The sequence below is a fragment of the Coturnix japonica genome, chromosome 4, assembly GCF_054131305.1.
Source record: "Coturnix japonica strain WE chromosome 4, WE-NBRP24, whole genome shotgun sequence".
Classification (NCBI taxonomy): domain Eukaryota; kingdom Metazoa; phylum Chordata; class Aves; order Galliformes; family Phasianidae; genus Coturnix; species Coturnix japonica.
In genome coordinates this window covers 9,491,824-9,509,770 of record NC_140666.1, presented here as the reverse complement: position 1 = coordinate 9,509,770, position 17,947 = coordinate 9,491,824, and positions in this window count along the sequence as shown.

The window sequence follows — 17,947 nt, the reverse complement described above, 5'->3', positions numbered from 1 at the left end:
CCTTTCCCCCTCTTCTCTGCTCCCTAGGTGTGGAGTGGGGGGTGTGGGAGGCAATGGGCTCTGGGTGCTGCTCCATCCACACCTCATCCCAGCAATTGCCTATTGCTCCAGCTGTGATTTCCCCGGGACACGATTTCCCTTTTAAGGCAAACAGACCCCAAACCACGTGGGGACAAAGCTCCCCCTGTGCCCCTTGTTGTTATTTGGGGTTTGTGCCTCTCTGGCGTAAATCTCAGCAAAGGGCCCATCCTGCGTTATTTATGCTCACAGCGGGACCTTCGCGCTCTTTTATCCTGCCTCGTTAATATGAACCAGAGATGTTTTTGGCTGAAAAAAACCCACTGTGCTCCCGCTCCTTCCCCCGCCCAGCCCCGCTCCTTGCAAGTTCAGATAAGGAGAAGATTTATAAGGGTGAGGAGGGAGGTGGTGAGCAGGGGGTTAAGAGCGAGTCGCTTTTGGGGGGTTCTTTGAAGATAAATTTAACTTCTTCTTATCTGCTCTCCATGCACTCAAGAAAATGTTAACACCGGGGAAGGCGGCTGGGAAAGGTGGGGGCTGGTTTCCATCTTTGTCCAGTTCCATTTTGGGTTGGTTACAATAGCATCCATCATGACGGGCAGGTAAATGGCAACTGTGTGCTATTGCCCAGCGCTGGGCTGCAAGCTGCGGGTGCTGGGAAGAGTGCGGGGCTATGGGCTGGGTGCTTTATTGCAACTCTCCTCTGCTATAGGGGAGGTTGGGGGGCTCTAATCGAACCCACACATCCTCACCCGCTGACAGCACTGCTGGGGCTAATGAGAGCTGGGCTCATTTGTGCCCCACGATCTTGGCGCCAGCAGTCATTAGTGCTGCCAGGAGGGGTGCTGGGGGTCCCCGGCACCGGGAGGGGCTTCACTGGATGTTGGCAGTCACCCTGTGGTGCAAACAGTGCCCAAAGGCACAAGGCTGACTTCTCCCGTGGGTTCTGTATCCCATCCCTGGTGCTTGTCCTGGTGCGAAGTGCCTCTGTGTCCTCATGGGGTGAGCTGGGTGCATCCTTCCCACAGCCCCTGGACTGCAGGACTGCATCCTGGGCTGCACACCCAGTACAGAGCTGTGCTGCTCTGTGTCACTGCAAATGCTGCTTCCCCAGCTGAGTGGGACGGTGTGGTGCTGACCCGTGTCCATGGGGTCAGCGGGGATTAAACATCTCCTCAAGCCTGCAAGGAACACATTCACCCCACATGCAAGGAGTGTCCCCACACCACTGCACCCCCACCGGGGCCCCAGCAGCAGGGCTGCCCCCTATCTGTGCTCTCCATCACTAATTTATATCCTCTGTAATTCACCAAGCAGGGAGGGCAGGTCCTTCTGCCTGACCATATATCTGCAGGGGTTATCTGGGAATTCCGTCCTGCTATCACTGCTCTGGCTCCTCGCCTCACCCTGCTGCACTCCCAGGTCGCTGGGATGGAAAGGATGAGAGGCTGGGCATATCTGCAGGGTTTGTCTTCCAGCAAGGGGTGATGGCTCCCAGCAAGGGATTCTGCATTGTCCCATTGTCTCCTCACAGCCGGGGCTGTTTAGAGATGCACTGACCACCGGCAAAAGGTTAAAAGCAGCCCCGAGTATTTGAGATCTAAAGAGAAAGGACAAATGGTGACAAAGAGATCTGTGGCAGCAAGAAATGCAATGCACGGCTTTGCTGAGACAACACCAGCATGTTCAGGAGTCAGATCAGTATCTTATCCATGGAGCAGTGATGTTTTCCATGTGCTGTGTGCTCTCCCTGTATGTGGAAAGCACATAGGAAACCATTTTCTCTGCTTGTTACTCCCCCTCAAAGGTAAATGCTGCTCAGGGCAGAAGCGATCCATCAGGCTGAGGACCTGTATTTATGTTTCAATCAAGTGGAAATGAGTAAGTACCTGGGCAGCAGGAGTGGTGCTTTGCATCTGGCTGCTGAAAGGTCCGGGACCCCGGGGCCTCTGCTGTCCTGATGGATTGGGCTGTGTGTTGGGATGCTGCCCTGGGTCAGCCCTTCTCAGCCTGGGGGCTGGGGTGGGGGGGGTGGGCACCTCCTGCAGCTGAAGCCAGGCTCTGCCCTGGGTGGGTGCAAAGGCAGAACCAGGGCATCATCTGCTCCCATTACTTGTGGCTCTGCTTACGCGGAGGGTTCACCAATTTCTGGCTTATTGCCTGCCCTGTTGCAAGCAGCTCTATTCCCATGAAGAAATCCAATAAAGTACATCAGAAACACTATGCTGTAACAGGCTGATGTCTGATTGCCTCACTGGGTACCCAAACCTTTTAACACCAATCAGAAAAGTCGGGGATGGGCAAGGCATAGCACAGCAACAAAAGATTGAAATGCCTCCAACAGAGCTTTTTGCAGCACACAACTCAGACTTTCTGAAGCACATACTGGGCCGTGGGGCCGCTTGATGATCAATGCCCAGAAGTTTGTGACCATTGGTCCATCATTCCTTCATGTCTTTTTAGTTCCACACACACACATGGAGTGTCCCAGCATGGGGAGCTCACAAAGCATCCTTTGAGCTCTGGGAGCCACAGTGCTTTGGGAAAGGCAGAATCCTGGAGCCTGTGGGGACCAAACTACAGTGCTTCTTCCATCAGGAAATAGATGCCAGGAAATGGGGGTACAAACTGATCTATGCCTACAGACATGGAGCCCTGTCCATGGAAAGCATGTGGGTGCCAGTGCTGGGGCTGGGTGAGGGCTGCAGTGCTTCTCCTGACTCATCTCAACCAGTGCTGGAGCCATCTGGCATCCCAGGGCTTTTCAGCAGGGGACTGCAAAGTCTTTGAGGCATTACTGGGTGCTAAAGTTATAATGAGGGTTTTAATTAAGCTTGTGGTCCCTAAAAAAATACCTTAGTGAAAGATTTGAGAAAGGACTGTGGAGGAAATGTCTCCCATACAAAGAGTGAGGCTGTGCAAGACCAGTAATGGCTCTAGCAGAGGTTCTCTCCATTGGATATAAAGTGAGAAAAGATGTCCTAAATTGTTAATCCAGAGAAACTGGGGGCAGTGGCTGAAATGTCCCCTCCCCATTGTGAAGCGGATCTGCAGAGGGTTCCTGGGAAGATCAATCATGGGACAAACTCGCCCTAAGCACACGGGGAGCCCAGGGGCTGGGGGGGGGGGGAGGATTGCTCAGTGCTGAGAACGCGATGCTGAACATGGGGCAAAGCAGAGCTCTTGTTTTCCCATCTTCACAGCGGGGGCAGGGGAAGGCTCCTGTGCCCTGAACCGTGTCGGGAAGCTCTCGTACAGCCCCAGCTGGGTGGGGGTAGGAGGGGGATGCACCATTTAGCACAGCCGCCCTTCCTGCCCTGCTGCTGACAGGTCTCCCTGTTTGCATCCCCCAGACACAGAGCTGGGATCCAGCCTCATTGCACTGCTGATGGGCTCTGAAGGCTCCCACCCAGACAATGTGACCCAGCATGGATGCCCAGCACCAACCCAGCACAGAGCTGTGGTCCCAGATACTGTGTGGTGATGGGAGAGCACACACAGGCTGACCCTGATGGGTGAGGGATGCTGTGCAGTGCCAGCCACAGGCAGGTGGAGGGACTGTCCCTGTCCTCCTGGTGGTGCCATCCATTTTTCTCAGCCTTTTCTTGCTTTTCTTTGGAAAAGCATCTCATTCCATTGGGCAGGAAGGGATGTGTGTGTGCCATCCGCGTAAGGGCTGTGGTGGTGGAAGGTTACCACAAGACACCTCCAGGAGATGCACCCAAACATCTCCTGGTACAGACAGCATCTGCAGAGCGGTGCTGAGGGCTGCTCAGCTCCCACCAGTGATCAGCAGCAGAAGGTCTGATCAAAGCCAGGTCACTCCTGCTGCACATCTGAAGCCACCCACAGCTCCATCCCACCAGCAGCTGGAGGTTAATGGCTTTCAGGTGTCACAGCAGAAGCACATCTCAGGAGAAGGTTCAAAGGGGCAGCGTGAGCTGCATATGCAATGTGGGGGGACAGGGATGGGAAATGGGTCCATCCTCTGCAGAACAGCCACTCTTGTCCTCCCTGTGCCATACTGGGGTGATGGTGTTGGAGTAGCTGGGCCACCAGTCTGGACACAGGACCTTGAGTGCAGAGGGAGAATTTAAACACCAGCACCACAGGAGGAATTTTCCCCCTTTATGTTTCACTCCAATCAATGAATTGATTATCCACCTCTCCACCCCAATTTCTTTAGGACTTGTTGAAAACACACACTTCTCCCTTTTTCTTCCACGTGCTGGTGGCACTGGCCACCTCACCACCAACCAGTTCCACTTTTTCCTTGGGCTGGGCCATGGATGCCACCAGAAACAGGGGTTGGGAGTCACAGCTGCTTTAACTGGCAAATGTGGAGAAAGGGAAGGGATCGCAGTGATCTCATTGGCCAGCCTCAGACTCTGCATCACCACCATCACCTGCTGCATAGCCAGGTAAAAGCTCATGGTAGCAGCAGTGGGGCATGGGGAGGAGCAAGCAGGGTTCTGGGCAGATCTGTGTTTGGGGTGAAGGGCTGGGCCTGGCTTCCATCCACCTAGCAGAAGACTTTGCCCACTGTGGCATCCCACTGCGATAGGGCTGATCCTGCAGCAAACACCTGCATGCCAAAAGGAAAACAAAGGTCTAGGGGCTTGGTGGGTCACAAGCTGCCTTATCAGTGGTGACTGTTTGCTCCAAGATTAGGGCAGAGCCTGCAGGCTGCAAAAAAACAAGGAAGGAACCCAAGGAGTGGGGTCAGGTGGGTGCTGCGGGTCGGGGACTTCCCAACATAGCATGGGTGAGTACAGCCCCAGCACCACACAGAGGGCTGAAGGGTAAAGTCCAGGCAGGCTGCAGGTGTGATTTACAACTCATTATTCCTTGGTAAAGGAGCTGGTTAATGAGCAATGGGTGGTGGTGGGGGGAAATGATGGGGAGGGGCTGCTGGGTGCACCCATTGGAGCCCATGAGGAAGGGACTTCGGCCCCTGGGGGTAGCAGGGTGAGGCCATGCCCAGCTGGTACAGGATGCAGCTGGGGGGGGGGGCAGAACCCCTCCCAAATCCAAACCTGGCTGAAACCAGCTGGGACTCAGGGAAACCTGGGTGAAAGGGAACCAGCTCTGCATAGAGGGCTGCTCCCCAGCAGACAGAGATGCCTGCTGGCACAGGGAGAGGGAGGATGGGGAGGGGGCTTCTTCACCCTGGGTTACACAGGGAGTGCCTCTGCCTGCCCTGCTGGTGTAAACATTAACAGAAGGAAAAAATACAGAATGAAAATCCCACTGAAATTAAAGTGTTCCCCAGTGGGAGGGAGCAGGGAGTGAGAGAGAGAGCATAGCAAGGCTCTGGGCAATGGAGGGTGCTGGGGGTGGACAGCATTCAGCTCGCTCAGCACCAGAGGGGACTGCCATAGCACCCTGACTCCAGTCCTCTACAGGGCCCTGGGGCTCACCCACCCCTGTGAACCTCCACCCTGAACCCTGCTGGAGCTCTGACCACACCAAAGCCAGGGCTCTGCAGTCAGGGCCACCTGGCAGTCGCCACCTGGGGAGGGTTTGCAGTCCAGATCTCTCTGCAGAGCATGGTGCCTGGTCACGGCGAGGTGTTGCTCACAGGTCACCAACTGCGGGCAAAGGGCACTCCCAGGGGTCTTCCTGTTTGCTCTGGAAAGTGGCTTTGCAATAACAGCTTGTGTCGGGCCTGCACATCTCATGCACATTCCTGCACCCCAGGACCCTGCTGACCTGTGCTGTGCCCCGTGGGAGGATGGCTCTGAGGAGGGGCGGATGGCTGTGGGGCAGCAGGACTGTGCAGAGCCTGTGGGGGGATTTTAGAGTCCCACCCACAGGAACTGCTGTGCAGCACTGGGGTCTTGTCTCTGGGTCTGCAACCTTTCTGTGCAGAACTGCTGTGGCAGTCAGGCATGAAGCCTGTAACCCAGTCGGCTGTGACCTGTGTCAGAGTGCTTCCAGCACACTCAGGTGCTGCTGCTTTGTGGCAGCTCTACTCCTCGTGCTCTGCCTGTGTAGTTGACTGCATTGAATGTTGCTGCTGCCAGGACCATCTGTTTGCACACAGGCTGAAAGCACGCTCCCCTCCTTCCTGGGGAGCTGCTGCTTCATTAAAGTGGCATTCAGCTGAAAGGTCAGCACAAAACCCTCCTGAGCTCACAGCCTCCCTGAGCCCCTGCTCTGAGTTCTGTGGCACAGCCCACCCCATCCTGCCCTTAACACATACAGAGGTTACATTTGGTACTTACAGTGGGCAGACTGCACATACAGCCCAACCTCTGTACTGCCAGGGCTGGGGGGATGCCTGAAGTGTGGCCTCAGAGCTCCCCAGCAACCAAGCAAGCTGGGATGTGCACCTCCAGAGGTACAGTACCAGCCCTGCAGGGACGATGATTGTAGTAAAAGGCAGTGCTGGAGGTGGGCAAAGCAGCATCAAAGTGAGGAAAAAGATGGGAGCTTTGCCCTGAGCTTAAATGGGGCCCAAGGCAAGTGTGGGGAGCCCAGGTGAGCCTGTTCTGGGCTGTGACAACCTAGTTGTGCCCAGGGTTGTTGCATGAACTCATTAAGCTCTGTGCTCCCAGCCTGGCTTTCCGCAGAAGTCAGAGCTTTGCATAGGGTTCAAAGGCACAGAGCAGGGTGCTAGAAGTGGCCGCAAGCTCTTTCCCAGCCCCAATGCCCTTTCTGCCTCCGTTCCCCAGCAGAGACAGTGGGGAAGTATGGGTGCAGATGGGACATGGACTTCATGCTGCAGCAACTCTGCTCTTCTGTGCATATGCCCTTGGCCCTTTAGGACCACAGCCAGTGTGGACAGGACTGAGGAATGGGTCCAGGCCATGGTCCAGTGATGGGGACACCAGGCAGCATCCCACCTGCTCGTATTTGCAGCCAGTGGCCGGTCCTGGCAGAGCAACCACCAGCACAGCTCCCATCTTGCAGCCCCAGCGCGATGAAAATGCAGCCAAATCCGCTTCTCCAAATCCCTTCTGTTTTCTCTGCATTACATATTTAGGGAAATGAGAAGAAAGTGGTGGAGAGGGGATGGAGGGTCCAAATCTAATTTAAGTCAGCGCATTAGGGCAGGGATTTATTTAGCCTGACGAGTGCTGGCTGCAAATGGGGCCCCGGGGAAAGCACTCAGCCCGGGATGTGGGGAAGAGCTGCTGCTCCTGAGGGCTGGGTACAATGAGCTATAATTAATATCTGTGAGGAATTAGTGAGGATTTGGAGAGAAAATGGCCTTTGTTTAAGTTAAGCAGCAATGTGAGTTGAGCTTCATTAGCAGTCCTCTTTCCTAAATGGCTCTCTCTCGCAGCAGTGGTACTGGGTGGCCACCAGCATCTGCCTCCCTCCCCCCAGCATCCAGCCATGGTCTGGACAGCACTGGGCTGCGCTCTGCATGGGGACCCCATTCTCACCCCCACCTGGGGAAGGCTCCGAGCTCCTCCGGAGTTGCCCTATGTCTGGTTTTATGGCCCCTGTGTTTGGGGTAGAGGAAAACTCTCTTCCTCCCAAGGAAATGGATCTTAGGGGAATTAAGCATGAAACAAAGACACAAATCCTCTGGCTTCTCTCTAAGCTGCTTGCACAACAGCAGGTGCCCCAGGAGTCCAGCAGCCAGTTCTCCATCCCCTCCTTGCCTCCTCTTCCCCACCAAGGCCACGCTCTGCATCCTGCCCCGCATACTTTGGCACATTCACTCTCTTCCCTCTGCCAAAGTCAATGCAGCCCCAGCGCTGACCGCCCGCCACCCTCTAATCGACAGGTAGGAAATAAATAATGGCAGAAAGATAAACAGAGTAAATACGACCTGGGCTGTTTCATTTCAGAAAATATTTGCAGAAGAAACGTGCCCATCCTGCACAGCGTGAGTCAGCAGCCGGGCAGGGTGTTCCCAGGGGATGGTGCAGGGTCCTGTCTGCACCTGTAGGAGCCCACCAAAAGGCACAGGCTGTGCTGGCTTCTCTGCTTCCTCCAGCCCTTCTCCTCCTCCCTGCATTGTGCAAAGCCCACAGCAACCCTGCCTTGGGGAGAGGGGGGCTGCAGGTGACCTCTGGGGGGATGCTCACTGCAGGAGGGGATGCTCGGGTTGCTAAGGAGATTGTAGCAGTAGGAACCCAGTGTCAGGCTCCTGAACTCTCGGTGGGAAGGTCTTATGAGGAGACCTGACTGCTTACAGCTGTCTTTGGTTGTTTCCCCAAACTCCTGTGTGCCCCTGGGGAACTCCAGCCTGGCATCGACAACTGTGAGACCGACCGGGAGAGGTTCAGCAGCGATCTGGGTGCTTGGCCCCGTGATTTATCTTACCTTTGTCACAACTTTGCTTTTCCTTTCTCTCCTCACATCTGGCCACATGTGCCTTGTGATAGCTCTGCTGCTGGCTGCGCCCCGTGCCTGCAGCCCATGTGTGCCCTGCTAATTGGCGGTGATGGATGAGGGAAGGAGCGGAAGAGAGGCTCACATCCCAGGGCACAGCAGTGATGGATTGGCCTCCTCACACCGTGCTCTGGGCAACCCAGGAAGGTCCTCTGGGGACTCAAGGAGGGGGGGTTGAGAGCAGTGAGCCCCCACTACCTGAATCCAGTTCACATGGATGGGATGTTCACACGGGTGGGCTGAGAGGGTCTCCTGCTGCTGCCCACAGCTCCATCCTATGGAGGCTTGGAATGTGTGGGGTGGTTGGCACCCCAAAAGCTGGGAACTTGAGAGGATTCCTCCAGAGCAAGGAGTAAACTTCTAGAAATGCGGGTGGATGAGTCCTAGAAATCAGGGAGAAAAACATTAAAATCACCTGGAAATTATCCACAGTGACCCTCATCTGAGGGATGTCCAGAAAGCAGTGGGGGAAGTCTGGTGAAAGTCCTAGGCTGAGGATATCCTGGGTGGAGAAACTTCTGAAAAGCACATGGAAAATGCCATAGAATGATTCTAGACTGAGGAATTTCTTGAGGGCACTTCTTGGCTTGTTGAAGTGCACCAGGATGCCCCTTGGAAGGCTGCAGATAAGGAAATACCTTAAAAGTGCTTAGAAGCATGGAAAATTCCTGGGAAGTTTCTAGCTGGGTGAAGATCAGTGAAGCTCTGGGGCATTCCTGGACATGTTCCTGATTGAGGAAGACCTGTGAATGCTCTGAGTATTCCTGGGAACATTCTAGGCACAAGGAAGACCTTATGAGAACCATAGAAATGTGGCATCACTGAAGTTGGAAAAGATCTTTACAGTCATCAACCACCAACCCACCCCCTCTATGCTCTCTAAACCAACAACAGAAAGGCCTTAGGTTGAGGATTTCCTAGGAAGATCTGGAAAATTCCTAAACAAAAGTGGAGTTTTGCAAGAAAGGATCTCATGAAGGATATGGGAGGACAACCCAGTGCCCAAATTCATGGTCAGCCCTGGAATGAACCCTGAGACGGTGCTTCTAGGCTATACAGGTGCCTAGAAGGCTCCAGCCATTTCCCATAGTTGCTTTGTGGGAAAAGCATTTCCACTCAGTGACTTCAAAGCTGTCATCTGAAGATTGCGTTGTCACTTTTTCCATTCATTCTTTTGCAAACCTCTATAATTTGCAGTTCTTTGCCTCTTCACCCCCTTTCCCAGGCAGAGAGTTCCCAATCCACTTTCACTCCATACAGACGCTATCCCAAACTTTTGATCAGTGCTCGCAGTGATTTTCTGCACCGCCTTCTCTTCTTGTTTCATGGGTCAGCTGGAGCGAGCTGCTGGAGCTCCTCAGCTCCAGATGAAGGAATCATGATGTTTTCTCTTTTGTTCTGTCTCTGGCTCCAAGAGTCCTTTGCGTCTCACTTGCCTTCTTTGACTCCCACTAATTGCTGAAAGGATGCCTTCAAAGCTTTCTGCAATGTCTCCAAGATCCCTTTAGAGAATAGTAATTGCTGATACAGAGCACATTGCTCCTCACAGGCAGTGAGTGTGATGCTTTTCATGTCCATAACTTTGCAGTTATGGGCAGTGACGCTGAACTGACATTTTATTGCCCTGTTACGTACCACCAAGGCATCATCTGCCTTCGGTGTGGGCACTGGGTCAGACTGAACACAGTGCCATGTATGGGATCAGTAGCTCAGAGTACTGTCCTGCTGGCTTCTGAGCTTCTTCCAGCCCACCTGGGGCTGAGCAAGAGCTCAAGATAGAATCATAGAAGGGTTTGAGTTGGAGGGGACACTTAAATGTCACCTGGTCCTGATTCCTGCAATGAGCAGGGCCACCTACAGCTCCATCAGGTGCTCAGAGTCCCCTTCATCCTAACCATGAATGTCTCCATCAATGAGGGACCCACCATCTCTGTGGGTACTCAGCTCCAGTGCCTCACTGCCCTTAGTGTGAAAAATGTTCTTATAACCAATCTAAATCTCCCCTCTTTTAGTCTGAGTCCATTTCCCCCTGCCCTATCACACAGACCCTGCTAAAGATGCTCCCTGATGCCCGCATTAACCTTTGCCTTTGGCCAACACTCCACCGAGGTGAGGAAGCACATGGGCCTCTCGGCTTTTGATTTTCCCCTCTTTTGGAATGAGTGAGACAGGAACTGGCCTAGCATAAACAGAAGGACGTGGGAGAGGGACGGGCAGTAGTGCAGGCAGAGCACAGTGGGGTCAGCCCCATCGTGGACAAGCAGTGAGTGTGGGATAGTGCATGGGGCTCCCCTGGCACCCATAGGATGTTAGTTTTCAGACTTCATCAATAAGATTCTTCTCCTGTGACTCCCAAAGATGTTTATGGAAGAGATACAGGAAGGGAGGAAGATCAAACCTGCTCTAGCGAGGCCTTTCTGACTTTATCTGTGCTTTATGAGGTGACCGGACCTCAGCGGCTCCATTTTAACTTGTTTTGAAGCCTGGATGTGCTTTATGACTCTCGTTCTGAAATGTTTTGACAGAAGTGAGCCTCACCCGTCTGGGCTCACCAGCAGGAGCGCATCTCAGGGCCACGGGAGCCCTGGGACTGGGGGAAGGCTGGGAATCGGGCTGGGAGTAGGGAATGGTAGAGGGGATGGAGATGGAGTGGAGGTGGCCCAAGTGTGGTGCTGCAGGTGGGGCTGCTCAGCACAAAGCAAAACAAAATCCACTCTTTATTTCTTTTTCTTTCCCAGATATGTGCTGTCCAAAGGAGTGCATGAGAGCAGCCCCAGGTGCTGACACTGCCATGGGGCTGCTCCTGCCTGTCTTGTACTTCCTGCTCACTGGAAAGCTGCACGTGCTTATCCGGATCAAGTACCTGCTCCCTGCTAATGAAGGATGTGCTGACCTTTAAAGCCCAGGATCTCCATTTTGTTTAAGCACGCTTATGGGCTAAAACCGCCCTGCTTTGTTATTAGCTCTGCGGAGCAGCGTGTGCAGCGGGTGATTAGAAGATGAGGGCCAAATTGCCTCCAGCTAATTTATGCAGATTCCCTCCCTTCATCCTCAGGTCTGCTGCCTACATCCCATGCCACCCCATCCCTCATATGGCGTCCTCCTTTTGCATGGATGTCACACTGTGGCTATGGGCTTTGCTGTCACCATTTGGTACTGCCAGTGCCTGCCGGGCTCAGTGAGCAGTGTGGTGTTCAGTGCAGTGTGAGCAGGACTGCAGGCTGCATGCTCACATCTCAGTGGGTGTTTTCTTCATTAGAATGCTGTGGGTAGAGGTTACCTCTCCTGCCTCGGTTTTTATTACAGCTGGGATGGAAGCAAAAGCCTTTGTTAGAGAGAATGCAAAGCAGGTTGGGCTACACTCTCTATCCGCTGGGACAGCTGTGCCTGCATCCACATCCTGCAGCAGTGCAGGAGAACGGCTGCCTGCAGCTGCACTGTGCTGAGAGGGCTGGGGCACATGGCTGCATGGCTAAGGAGGTGCTGAGCCTTCCCTGTGCAGGGGAGGCTGGACAAGGGCACCCCTGGATGCTGCACCCCAGCTGCAGGTTTGGCCCTTTTGGTTACTCCTCCCCAGGATGTGAGGTGTCCTTGTGTGCTGCCCAGGCCCTCACATCTCTGACTCAGCCTTGGTGTGCATCACTCCGATCCGTTATCACGCACAGCACTGCTTCCCCGCCAGTGGCTGTGGGGAGATTATTGCTGGTAATTATCTTCTGCCTCACAGAGACGGCTGCTTTTGATCTGCTGCTTCATTTCCAAATATATAACCATATATATATATATATATATATATATATATATATATATATATATATGTAGAGTTTTCCTGCCTGTATTTTGTTCTAAGCATCATTTATGAGGGAAGAAGCACCTTCTGGTTAAGGGGTGTGTGGGCCACTACAACCCCCAGTCTTGCCAAGGGTTCTGCAAATCACAGGGGTGTTCAGAGATCCTCGGGGGCTGCAGGTGTGGGTGGGCAGCAGGAGCAGCACTGCAAATGGCCACAGAGCAGAGGTGTCCCTGCTGGGGCCAAGCAGATGAGCACAGCCCTAAGGATGGAGCCCTGGCACAGGGAGCCCCTGCCCTGCCACCTGCATGCGGGGGCTTATCTCAGCTGGACATGCTTTGGAGAACAGCTGAAATTGATGCTGCTCACTGAACTCCTTAATTGCTTTTAGTTGTAAAGTTATTAAGGAACAAGATTTAAATAATGTCAAGGGAAGAAAAAAAAATCCAACGCGCAGTATAAATGTGCTGGCAGAGAGGTCTCCTTCGCGCCGTCACTCTCTCCATGACAGAAGAGCTGCACTGAGGAGTGGTGGCTGTGCTGCTCCCCTGTTCGCTGCTTTCTGGGGCTGTGGGTTTTCTTCTTCTCTCCCAAATTCTCCCGGTGTACAGGCAGGCGCCCTGAAGGTAGACCGGGAATAATCATGCAGGAGCTGCCCGTACTTGTGGGCCTGCGCCTCTGCTGCTTTCACTTCCTGCAGGTAGCCCCCAAAAATGAGTTTCCTGGCAGAAATGAGATGAGAAAAAGCACAAGATTTTCCTTGAATATTCCTCATTATTCACCCAAGAGCCTTTGGACTTGTAGGTACGCGTTGGTGCTTGTGCTGGAGATCTGATATGAAGAGCATCGCTTGCCCAATTATGGAGTGGAAATGATAGTGGGGGATGTGCAGCCAATTGGAGCGGGCGCTGCTGGTTCACACTGCGCAGTGCTGCTGCACAGCCCTCTGGCCAGGGAGCTGCTTCCAGGCAGTGCCACCCCCAGCACTCCTGGAGGTTTCTGTGTGTGCATGTGGGTGTCTAAAACCGAGGGGGATCATGATGATGTGGGGGAAATCCAAGAACAAAAGGCAGTCAAATCCTTTGGGAACCTTCCCTGGATCCCAGCTCAGCGTGCTCTGAGGTTTGAAGGAGAAGGGCTGTATTACAGATGCATGCTGATGGATGGAGGCAGATCATAAGATCCGTACCAACCAAATGTGCTGAAAAGGGCATTAGGAAAAGCATTATTATCTGCTCCTCCACAGTGCTAATTGGGGTCGCAGTGTGGTTTTTGGAGCTATGCTGCTCTGAGCATGGCGTGAACCGATTGCTCTTTGCGCAGCAGTGCTGTCTGAGTGCCGGGTGCTATCTGAGAGATGACAGATCTCCAGTGGATCTTCATATTCCCACAGAAAATGGACTCTGGCATGGCAGTTTGGGTCAAAGTTGGGAATGTGATTCTTTCCATGGGAATGGCTTAAAAAGGGGGGAAATGGGAAAGAAATGAGAGAAAAAGAGGTGAGGCAGTGTCAGCACTTGGGAGGTCACAGACAGCTGGCAGCTGAGCAGGGCAGAGCACAGTCGTTTAGGAGGCAGTGGGGCATAGAGGGATGGAAGGCATCATCCTCAGAGTCCCCTTCCCTGTGTTGATCCACCCCTCGCTTCCCAGCAGAGAGCAGCTGACTGCAGGAGAGCTGCCATGCGCCTTTGAAGCTGAGGAAAAACAACAGCAACAGAGAGGAGCGAAAACAAAACCTCAGGAGCTCTGCTGCTTCCCGAGGTTATCCTCATGCCTGCACCCCATAGGAACCCTCCTGGCCCGACGCGGGGCAGAGCAGTTGATGCAGGGAGGGCACTGCTGGGTGGGGGCCTCGATGGGCGCGTCGGTGGGAAGCGTTCCCGGAGCCGGGCAGGGGCTGCTCCCTGGGACACAGCTCGTAACGGCTGGCTGGGGGCGAGACGGGCAGATCGCCTGATAAAGATGTAAAGAGAAACGGAGGGTAAATACAGTCACCTCCAGAACTTCCCACCAGGGTGTTAGCACTGAGGTTGTAAATACACTGAAATCAAAGACTCGTAAAACATGCAAATTGCTCCGTGCGCGTTTGTCTGTCTCCTTCCCATGTCTTTGCCCCTCTCCCCCTTCCTCTGGATTTCTATCTTTCTATCTCACTTCTTTCCATGATCTTGTTCCCCTCCCGAGGAGCCTGTTGGGGCGAGGGAGGGAGTCTTTAAAGGCATTTTTGTGGTTCTGGGCAGCAAGTCAAAAAAATATGTGCTTTTTTTTCCCTGCCTCCTGCCCCCCTCTCCATTCCAGACTCAGGGACACGTCACCCCAAACCTACACAGCCATCAAAATAAACATTAATTAAGATATTTTCTGTGATATTCCGTGTCACAAATTACCAGCCCCACAAAAGAAATGCTGCTGTGCAACTCCTCATGATGTCAGTTGATCCCTTTTGGCAATTGTTGAGATAAAACATCTTTTCTCTGGTTTCCACTTTCCGCCTCTCGCCCCATCCTGCTGAGCACCGTGAGCCAGCACTTCCCAGCATCCATGGAAAGCAACACCACGGATGGGCTGAGAAGGAGAAACCTGCAACACACACACTGCACCAGGATGCAGAGCATGGGTCCAAGCACACTGTGTGTGTGTGCATGCAACACCACGTTTTGCCAGGATGGGAGGATTTTATATCTGCATGTGAAGCTGGAGCTCCCTCCTGACCTGTGGAGTAGGTGAGGATGGGCCGTGGGGTGCAGAGGAACCGAGGTACAGCATGTAGAGATAAAGAAATGCAGGATGTAGGTTGTGGGGTGCAGGTTTACTGGGATGTATAGAGGGGATGCAAGTTGCAGGGATATAGGGCTACAGGGACGCAGAGTGCACGTTACAAGGATGTATGGAGTGGGCATGCTGAGTGCAGGTTAACAGGATTACAGGGATGCAGGTTGCAGAGCTGCACATTGTCAGGGTACAGGGTGCAGGCTGCAGGGCTGTGGGGTGAAAAGGTTGCAGGTTGCAAGGTACAGTATTACAGGATTGCAGAGGGTTGTAGGGATGCAGTGTTATAGGGATGCACAGTGCAGGTGGCAGGGTGCAGCATGCCTTAGCTCACTGGCCCGGGGCGCAGGGCCTGGGCTGCTGGGGCAGGGCACAGCGTGGGCCGCCCGGCGCAGGATGGCTGCCAGCAGCCGGAGCAGCTCAGGGTGGGGAACAGGAAAGGGAGCCCCACTGCTGAGCCCCGCGGGGAGAGCAGCAGCTCTGCAGGAGGGCTCTGAGTACACATAGACTCTCTGGAGCCTTCCATGTAAATCCTGGCAGGGCCCAGCCAGCTCTGAGCTCATTCACGTGAGATCACCAAGTTGGTTGGGGCACACGCAGGTGGGTGCACATTGCGGGACCCTGCCCTGTTCCATCCCAGGCTGGAACAGAGAGAAAAACTCAGCCTTCCTGTCATGGTGTTGTGGCTTTGTGGCTGACATCCTCCAGTGGGTCAGCAGAACCCACTGCAGTGCCAACACATGGTCCGGAGGCAGCAGCTGGGTGGGGTCTGTGTACCCCATATGGACATGAGATGATGCACAACCTGGGAGCAGTGCAAGTTCCCCCGCCTGCAGCATGCACCTGGCTGCAAAGCACAGCCACGTAGCCCCTGGCATTTTCCCCACAGGCAGGATACAGCCCTGGATTGCCTTCTGTTCTCCTGCCACCCTCAATCATCTTTCCTTTGGTGTTAAAACCTTGCGGGATATTTGCATGCCGTTGTGACTTCCCTTCGCTATTCCCCATCCAAAGAAAACAGATCCATGTGTTTTAAAATCTCAGCTTACATACCATTCCTCCAGCTTCTGCTCCTTTTTGAGGCTTTTCCTTCTTTTGGTGGACCAGTGACCTGAAAATGCACTCTTGGTTTTCCCTCTGAGAGGTGGATGATCGGAGCTCACACAACAGCCGCACACTGAACCACTCTCTGTGCAACCCATGGCCATGGAGCTCTGCTGACAGCTCCCCTGGGACCATCTCCTGCCTCCCTCTCCCCAGTCAAGCCCTTCAGGATTCATTATCATCTGGGCCTCAGCACCTTTCCCCCACTGCCGCTGGCTCTGTGTGTTAGGGAGCTGCCAGACAGACATAACGAAGGGTCGGAGCCCACAAGCTCTGTTCCTCTGCCAGCTTTCCCTTCATCTAGAGCACAGCTGAAGAAATTACTTTGCTCCCAGCATGTGGAAATGGGATATGGGGATATGTTCCTCCTACCCTTCACAGGACTCTGCCAATGTCCCAACAGCAGCTGCTGTCCTTCACCCAAACTCATCTCAGAAGAGAGAGGAAAGCTCTCAGTTCAGTGTCTCTCATCCACTCCAGAGATGTTGTTAATTTAAACCTATATTCTTTCCTTCCCAGGGGTCCCGATGAAAGAGAGCTGCTCCACTGAAATGCTTAAGCATTAAACCTGCACTTGAGTTCCATTCAAGTCCCTGATGGGAGCAGGGAATGGCTGGAGCTGGAGCACTGCTGAGCGCTTTCCTGAACTGGGTTCCCTAACTTCTCTGCACCTGAGGCTGCACACGGAGCTCCAGCTCTGAGGCCATCCTTCCCTCAACCCCCAGCCCCAGCTTCTTCTCTCGCTTCTCATGTTTTCTTTTTCTTGCAGTGATTCTTTTCCTTCCTTCATTTTCCTTCCCTCATTTTCCTTCCCTCATTTTCCTTCCTTCCTTTTCCTTCCTTCCTTTTCCTTCCTTCCTTCCTTCCTTCCTTCCTTCCTTCCTTCCTTCCTTCCTTCCTTCCTTCCTTCCTTCCTTCCTTCCTTCCTTCCTTCCTTCCTTCCTTCCTTCCTTCCTTCCTTCCTTCCTTCCTTCCTTCCTTCCTTCCTTCCTTCCTTCCTTCCTTCCTTCCTTCCTTCCTTCCTTCCTTCCTTCCTTCCTTCCTTCCTTCCTTCCTTCCTTCCTTCCTTCCTTCCTTCCTTCCTTCCTTCCTTCCTTCCTTCCTTCCTTCCTTCCTTCCTTCCTTCCTTCCTTCCTTCCTTCCTTCCCTCCCTCCCTCCCTCCCTCCCTCCCTCCCTCCCTCCCTCCCTTCTTCCTTTGCTTCCTTTGCTTCCTTTTTTCCAGGCAATGGTAGCTTACAACACCTTAATTATCGCATCCCTCAAAACTGGTTAAGGATTTTAATACTTCCTTCCCTGGACCATTATGCAGCAGATTTTGCAGCCCCATAAAAATGTGCCTTCTGGAACCCAATCACTCTGTGCCGCTGACTTCCTCTCTTGCTCCTTATCCCAGCAGCCCAGCCTGCAGCCCCAACTTGCCCCCAGTACCCAGTGGGTGGGGGTTGTCTGTAGGACCTGGGAGTGCACAACGGGCCAGGCTGGTTCCCTGCAGCCCCACACCTGCTGCCTGCACAGGTGGGACGTGGCAGTGAGAAGGCTGCCAGCAACCACAGCACATTTTTGGTGGGAATACGGGCTTTTAATTGAAATCACATCACCCAGCCTGCGACTACGTTGCGTCATTTTAATCAGCCGGCACATCTGCAGAAGGTGCAAGTTTCCAGGAGTCTGAGCCCCAGAATGACGGTATAAATCGTGGCGAGGGAAAATCCTTGACATCACCTTCATTTTTGAATCCGATCCTGTGGTCCTGCAAGGCTAATGTAGGCTTTCTGGCACCCGCTCAGCCCGGCTGTTTGCTCTTTAAAAGCTACACGGCTCGTCGGAGAGCTCCGTGCTGCCGGCATGCCGCTATTCCAACAATCCGTCTCTTTTCTTATGGAGAGCTCCTGGCTCAGCCGCAGAGTTCTGAT